This window comes from Esox lucius, chromosome 22, assembly GCF_011004845.1.
Source record: "Esox lucius isolate fEsoLuc1 chromosome 22, fEsoLuc1.pri, whole genome shotgun sequence".
NCBI classification, from domain to species: domain Eukaryota; kingdom Metazoa; phylum Chordata; class Actinopteri; order Esociformes; family Esocidae; genus Esox; species Esox lucius.
In genome coordinates, this window is record NC_047590.1 from 5646293 (window position 1) to 5654469 (window position 8177).

Sequence of the window (8177 nt, forward strand, 5' to 3'; positions counted from 1 at the left end):
AATATACTGGGTAATTGGGTTTGAGGAAGGGGTAAATGTCAGTCACTTTTATGAGAGGCAGAGAATATTCCGATCTGTAACAATTTTGACCAAAAACAAAATATACTGCTATAGATCCAAATCATTAAAAATATATATAAAATGTGGCCTCTGTGCATTCCTTTTTTTTTCATTTTACGTTATAAACATTTATTGAAATGTTCTCATTACTTGAAATGAATTAAATAAATGTAAACACATTTCCCCCACTGAGGAACCCCTGTCACTTTCCCACGGCACATCTCTGGGAGTGTACTGAACGTGTCCGCCTCTTGAATCGCCAACCAGGGCTATAATTGCCAGTCTCTCCTTGAGTACTCGTTTGCATACTGTACCCTGATGGACCGCGCGAGAGATCTGCGTGTCAACCTGGGTTTGTCCCGACTGGTCCACCTTCTCTGAGGCAGCGGCTAGCTCGCCAGGGCCATTTGCAGGTCAGACTCTTTCATCACCGTCCTGATGGTCACATGTCAAGCCATGAATATACACACACACATACACGAGAGCATACACGCGCACACACACACAAACACACACACACACACACTCAAACTATCCATCTCCTCTTTTCTCTCTGTCATCTGTCTGCTCCAAATGTCTCTCGCCCTGGCAGCAATGCTCACCGAAGCAAGAGAAGTTCCAGGAATGTGGTTATGCCTTATTTAAAAAAAGACCTTCCTCTTCTCTATCCTTAATAACCAGTGTTCTTAGTGCACCAGATGGAGGCCGTAGAACTGCTGAAGCCTGACCTCTATGATTGTAGCCCGGGACAAAGACGGTCCTGCTGAATATTTACTAGAGGCAAGGTGGCTCAACTAACAAGACCTACTATTTGGAATGAAGAATTCCCCCCCTCTGAATACTGTCCTTTGGAATGGCCACGCTGGGGTCGTCTCTTTCACTGGCACACTACAAAACAGAGGCAGTCTATCTGTGCAGCGTATACTGAAGTGTATGTTGCTATGGTAATGGTGGTCAGTTGGTCGGTTTGTGTGCGAGGGAGATAAATAATGTAGCGTAGTACTGGCAGGCTGACAGCACTGCAGCAAGCTGTTGCCCACCTCAGCTCTGCGTCCGGACGAAGAAAGTACTAAACGACAGGAACGTGGTCAAGGGACCTCATTGACATTAATACAGAGTGCAAGAAGCCAGAGCTAAGAATGTTTTCAGAATATAGAGCCTAATAATGTACCACAAGGCAATGTCTGAAAACTTTACTAGCTGTCAAATTCTGGCTTCTTTCATCCATGTTTCCTCTATTCCTCTCAGATCATTGGTGGAGAGGATAAAAAGTCCCTCCCTCTGGGCCTTCTTGCTATTTTCTCAAACGCTTTCCCGCAGATTCCCTCTCCTCTGTGGCCTTCTTTTGAAAAGTTCAAAGGTAATTAAGGAGAGGAGCTGGGGAAATTGAACATGCACGAAAATTATCTTCTATTAAATGAGACAGTCTTTTCGAGACTTATCCACTTATGCATCATCAAGCTATTTACGTTAACAAGGGTAGATCAAGAGATCACTGTTTGGTTTCCAAGTCAAGGAGAAGAGAATTTACAATTACATTTTACAATCTACACCTAATGACAAAGAAAAAAAATTTTTTTAATGAGAGTTCTTGGGTCTGCCTCCACCAGCTTTGCTGATACAGTAGATTTTGTCAAGCTCTGTCGGATTGGAGGGGAAGCATTGATGACATTTTCAGGTCTCCTCACAGCTGTTCAGTTTGGTTGAAGTCCAGGCTTTGGCTGTGCCATTCAAGAAGATTCAGACATTGCCCCGAAGCGACTGCAGTATCGTGGCTGTGTGCTTCAGTTCAAAAGTCTGAAGTCCTCTGCGCTCTGGGACGATCTGCATGCAGCTCTGTTAATCTATCCCTCAATGCTGTTCAGTTCTCCCAGTCGTTCCCACTGAGAAGTATCCCCATAGCGTGATGCTTCCACCACCGTGCTTCACTTATTAGGCATAGTATTGGACAGGTGACGAGCAGTAACTTGTTTTCTCCCAGACATTCAGTTCAAATAACCATTCAATTTTGGTCTAATCAGACCAGGGAATAATTTACCCCATGCTTGCAGAGTCCTTAAGACCGGCATGGCATGTGGCTTTTACTCAAGAGTGGCTTCCATGTCGCCACTCTACGACAAAAGGCCTGAATGATGGACTGCTGAGGACATGTTGCATGGGACCTTATATAGAAAAGGCTTGTGCATTTCTAAGTCATGTCCAATCATTTGAATTTGCCACAGGTGGATTATAATCAAGTTCTTGAGAGACATCTCAAGGACGATCAAGGGACACAGAATGCACCTTGGGACAATAATGGCATTGGGTCCAAATACTTATTTACATGAAACAGTCCAGTTTTGTATTTTCGATAAGTTGGCACAATTTCTAAAAACCTGTTTTCGCTTTGTCATTCTAGGGCTTTGGGTGTAGATGATGGGAATACATTTTTATTTTCAACCAATTATAGATTAAATCTATAACACAACAAAATGTGGAGAAAGTGAAGGGGTCTGTTTCCAAAGGCACTGTGTATAATGTATTTATATGGAATTCTATAGAGTATAGCACACACCTTTCCTAATTGCAACCTATGATGTACAGAATACAATATATCTACAAAAAACAAAGACTACAGCATATTATAATTATTGGCCCAAGGCCGGTGACTAAAGTATGAAGTTCATTATTATGGATCTGTGTAAAATCTTGAGGTGGGCGAGAATATTCTCTAGGAGCCTTTTTGGTTTCACCTTTCGCTGTCATGTAGCTAGGGCTGTGATTTATGTCAGAGCTGGTGCTACAGAAGATATGTCAAAGAAAAGGAACAGGGCTAGGTGATGCCTGTAATGTCTTATTAAAAAAATTTCCTGCGCATAAAAAAGCAATTTATTTCATATCACGATTTGGAATTGCATTTGTGACACATAAGAGATGGGAAAACAGTATTTGTGTTTTGGCACTGTAAATATGGAGAACATATGTGCATTATTGCTGTGTAGATATCAGTGCAAGAGTTTAAATACAGGTTTACAGTGACAACATACATTACTGATATCACTGACTTGGTGAACAGAATCACATTCCTAGTGTTTCTTTACTATGTATTTAAAGTCAAATTATTCTAACTTAGACTTTCAAATATACTTGGTTCCTGGAGGGCCAAAACATTTCTTGTTTCTGTTTTTAGTTGCGTGTTAATTGCTGTCATCTTGTTACATTCCGTAGAGAGGAAGGCCACAAACGCATAGTAACAATAATTAAAGATTTCATATAGCACAACAGAAAAAGGCTAGCCGGGACTCGCCAGGAACTAAATGTAACATGAAACAATGACCAACAAACCAACAGGGAACTAGGGACACTAAATAGGGAGGTGATGAGGGGATAACAAGACAGGCGAGAAGACAACACTACACACAGGTGAAATCAATGAACACAATGAATAAACCAACAGTCAACATAGAAACAGAATGACTAGAACCTGAAGACAATAAAAACTCAAATGTCACAACCGGTGTGGAACAGGCCGTACCCTGCTGGTACACATCTTGTGTCCCATGTATAAATCAATGCCATATTGGACACGTTAGTGCTCAGCCCTCTGGGACCCCAACTAAATATGCTTACCCTGTTCTTGCTTTATTCCATACCATGGATGCTGGTGATAAAGACATATTGTGCCCCCAAACTTTAAAATTCATGTTTCGTGTTCATTAGTCCACAAACAAAATGCATCCCCTAAAAATTCTCAGTAATGCTCAGGCAGCGCTTTCAGCACAGAAAAAAACATTGCATGTCAATTCATATGTTGCATTCATATTGTTTTTGGAATCAGATTTAGATTTTTCTCTGCTAGTCCCAGGTGGTAAAAGCCCCAAAATCTGTTAAGTTTAACAATATAGATTGTCTGCATTTATCTTTAACTGTAAAGTACCTTATTGGACCTCGGATACATTTCAGTATTTTACCTTATTGGACCTTTGATGTGTGTTTTGAAACTTTAGAAATAGCAGCTAAATTCTTGAGGCTATATATCCATTGACATTGGCTATGCACATAATGAAACAATCAACAAACAAGCAATGAGCTGCTAATGGCTGCAACTCACTATGGTAGGCTGTAGGCAATATTGGTTAATTGGATCTTTGTTAGTTTTTTTCACGTAATTTAAATATAAAAATACATTATTTTAATTTGCAGTTCTCCCCTTCCTACAGTTATGACGTCCAGCAATCTGATTGTTTTGGTAAGCTGTGAGAATGGCTGCATTCACATGGGATGTTTGTAACAGATGAGCTGACTACCAAGTAGCCTTCAGTACATTCATTGTAACACAACAAAAATAGCATAGGCCACTTGCTTCATGTGGTGCTGATAGGCTTTAGAGCTCAGATCAGATTTTGCATCGTTATTTAATTTGGGTGGGGGACTCCAAACTCAGAACCACCTGGGCGGCCCGGAGAAAGTCCACTATGCCCGTGCCTCTATTGTAAATGCATGGAAGAAGACAGGTCAGTGCAGCAGTGGGATACAGATCCAATCCACTTACCCACAGATCATACAGCACCTATGGTCATAACACTATTGTGTTTTATGAGGGGGATTTATGAGAACTTTTATGAACACATAACCTTGTAACCAAATACAAAAAAATAGCCGCAAGGAGGCAGTGAATGTGGACAGATCATAGCCGGAATGGAGAAACATTGCAATAAGCCAAAACACAATAATCAAAGCTTTCTTCTAATGTACCAGTCAGAGCAAATTCACTTAAACCTTTGCAAATATAGTTTTCAACTCAGGTGTTAGGGGACGAAAAGAATTAGGAAAAGTCACAATATCCATCTGCTCCACATCAAACCACCTGCAAAATGACAAATTACCCCTACTGCTCCGCGACATCGAGGGTAAATCCATACAGCTATTTAACCGCACTGTCTGAATATTGAAATAACTAATGCCGTGAGCTGTTTAAAAGAAGAAAAATAAAACTGTGAACAGGACTGGTTAGCATAATCATGTCAGTCACGGTTACATTGTAACCAGACCAACACGCTATTGATAGCGCCAAACCCACTTTTACTACATATTAAACTCAAGACTGCATTGACTCTCTGACAAAGCCTAGGAATTTGATCACGAAGCAGCTTTTAGGTCTCATATTAAAGTGCCCATATAAATTGTGTCTCTGGTGCTTCCACACGCATACAAACTTTGAAAAAAAAAAACATCCATGCTGTTTTGAGTGAGATATGGGTTTCTGAATGTCCTCTGTCTTCAGTCTCTGGATGAGCTGTTAGAAAACTCCTCTATATTTTTTTGAATATTCCCACCCTCCACCCCCTCCCAACAGAGCATACCTATGTATCCACCGTCTATAGGCTCCACCCACCAGGTACAGCAGTAACTTCTTCTCTGATATCCTCCATTTTGTTACTGATTCAGAAGCACCATGTCGAAGCACCACTTAAACTGTGCTGTTGTTGACTGTAAAGAGGAGCACAAAACACTCCATCGCGTCCCAGCCGCAGAGGACAGATGAGCGGCATGGCTTGAATTCATTTTTGAAGGCAATGTCCCTGCTACAGTTGTCAAAAAATTGTCGGTTTGTGCTAACCACTTTGAGACGGGCTGTTTCTCCAACTTCGGTCAGTACAAGGCAGGATTAGCCAAGAAACTTTTGCTAAAAGAGTGCGCAATTCCAACTTTGCGTGGAATACTTGCAGACGAGGGACATGTAAGTAGTTCTATACAACTAGCTGTCTTTATTTTGCAATTCTACACGAACTAACCAAGAAGTGTTTTGGCAAACTACTACGCTCTCCCCGCTACCATGGTAACAGTTAGAGTGGGCGTGGGCAAAGGAGCGGCAGGTAATGAATATGCAATGAGCAGCAGAAAACAAAACTTTGAAAGGGACTGAAACAGAGCGTAATAGAGGGAGGTAAGAATCTTTTCCTACAAGCTATTTCCAGCAAACAACTTCAGAAACATGTTTTATGGAACTTATAGACCTATTTTAACTTGTTGAAAAGCAGTCATAATATGGGCGCTTTTAAACATCATAGTTAACCAAACCCCCATTGCCTCATTACTGGAACAATTCATAATTCAAATATAGCTTGGCTATTTGGGATGTCAGTAGTTACTTTTTAGCCATTGAACAAAATTAATTGAAAAATAACTGTGAATGCAAATATTTCATGAGAAGTGTACAGTTGCGTAGACGTCATTCAACATTGGTGGCATTATGCAAACAAAATGCCAGTCCGGCAAAGGGGCTCATAGCAGAACAGTTGGTTGAGAATCATTGTACTACTGTGACGACACATCGATGTTACGTTTTCTTCTGTGCCCTTTTATTCTGCACAGGGGTGTTGCACGATTTCATACTTTGAGATGTCGGTTTGCCGGGGGACGAGGAGGACCTAGAAGAACTCTCCTGAGGGTGGGGCCCAGACTTGGCCTCAGATGATGATAGGAAGATTGTCAAAGTGTTGAGGGACGTCCAAGCAGTTGTCAAGCAGAGTAACGGTCTGTTAGACCATGCTAAAGCAGTCATGAACAAGCCAATATTGCATTTTTGCATTTGTTTGGTGTACTCCATAACGGGCGGAAATTGCTTAAAAAAAGTTGGGTGTAATCCACAGCCCCTGACCAGCCGTGTAGCAAGGCCTTGCCTTCCGGGGCTCTGGCTACACAATGTTACAGGTTATACTGTCTGGGTATTGTGTGCGGTCAGGTTAGATTGGGCAGGGACTGTACTTTTCAGACCTTTTGACTCAATAGTGCCTTGGGTGGCAATCTTGACAAGGGGTTGGAAGAGTTCGAAGATCACTGTACTGTTTCATGCACATTCACAAGGTGCATTTTGCTAAGTAATAGTTCACACATCATATTTTCTAAACACAGCCTCAAGTGGGCCTGAAAAGCGCAGTCTGGCTCCTTTTTTAGGTTGCCATGGGCAATGACAATTCCCTTCATTAATCGTGATCACAATAAAATTGCGGTTAATCACAAGATATGCTGTAAAATTCAGTTACTAAAATGTATTTTTATTTACTAAAACATATTCATCCATTTAAAGAAACTGTGCCCTGAGTAGTGTGGATGCTACATTGTAAATGTTAAACAGGACAAAAACAGAAAATCATCTATCAGAAAATTGGGGATATCATCTGATGACGTCGGCTGAAGCACCATATTCACTGAGTTCAGTTCCTGCTTGAAATGGTCAACTGTTAGCTCTACTGTTAACTGTCATTTTCACAACGACAGCAATTGGATTGGCACCGACATGACATTACACATATGTGTAACTGTTGACACCCTGATTCTGTTATGAACAGCGTAGATATATGCATCATGTATATGTTAATGCCAATCATTATAGGGCCAATTCTGTGTAATTTTGGTCATACTGTAATACTCCATGTACCACACTGGTTCCAAAAAAGTTGGGATGCTGTGTAAAATGCAAATAAAAACAGAATGCAATGATGTGCCAGTCATTTTTCCGTGTATTTAATGAATGCCAGTTTCAAAAGAGTTGGGACAGAGGCATGTTTACCACAGTGTTGCATCACATCTTCTTTTAGCAATACTCTGTAAGCGTTTGGGAACTGAGGAGACCAACTGCTGTAGTTTTAAAAGTGAAATGCTTTCCCATTCTTGCTTGATATACGTTTACACCTGCTTAGCAGTCCGCTGTATCCTTTGTCGTATTTTCTGTTTCATTATGTGCCAAAGACTTTCAAAGGGTGATTGGTCTGGACTGCCGGCAGGCCCGTTTAGCTCCCTGCGCTCTCATACTAAGGAGCCATGCTGTGGTAATACGTGACGAATGTGGTTTGGCATTGTCTTGCTGAAATAAGCAAGGCCTTCCCTGAAAAAGAGATTTTTTTGGATGACAGCATATGTTGCTCCAGAAACCTGTATATATTGTTCAGCGTTAATGGTGCCTTCACAGGTGTGCAAGTCACCCATGCCATGTTGCACTAATGCACACCCACACCATCGCAGATGCTGGCTTCTGAACTCTGCGCTGACAACAAGCCCTCTCCTCTTTAGCCCGGAGGAAGCGGCATCCATGATTCCCCAAAAATTATTTTTCGATTCCACGGGACAATTTTCCA

At 41.3% G+C, this 8177-nt stretch overlaps 1 long non-coding RNA gene across 1 annotated transcript; it reads left to right on the forward strand.

Annotated features, from left to right (window-relative positions):
- The first annotated feature begins 5455 nt into the window (after positions 1 to 5455).
- Positions 5456 to 6098, forward strand: LOC117593739. Its single transcript, XR_004575164.1, has 2 exons — positions 5456 to 5779; positions 5886 to 6098. It is a non-coding gene; the product is annotated as an uncharacterized LOC117593739 (long non-coding RNA).
- Positions 6099 to 8177: the final 2079 nt, after the last annotated feature.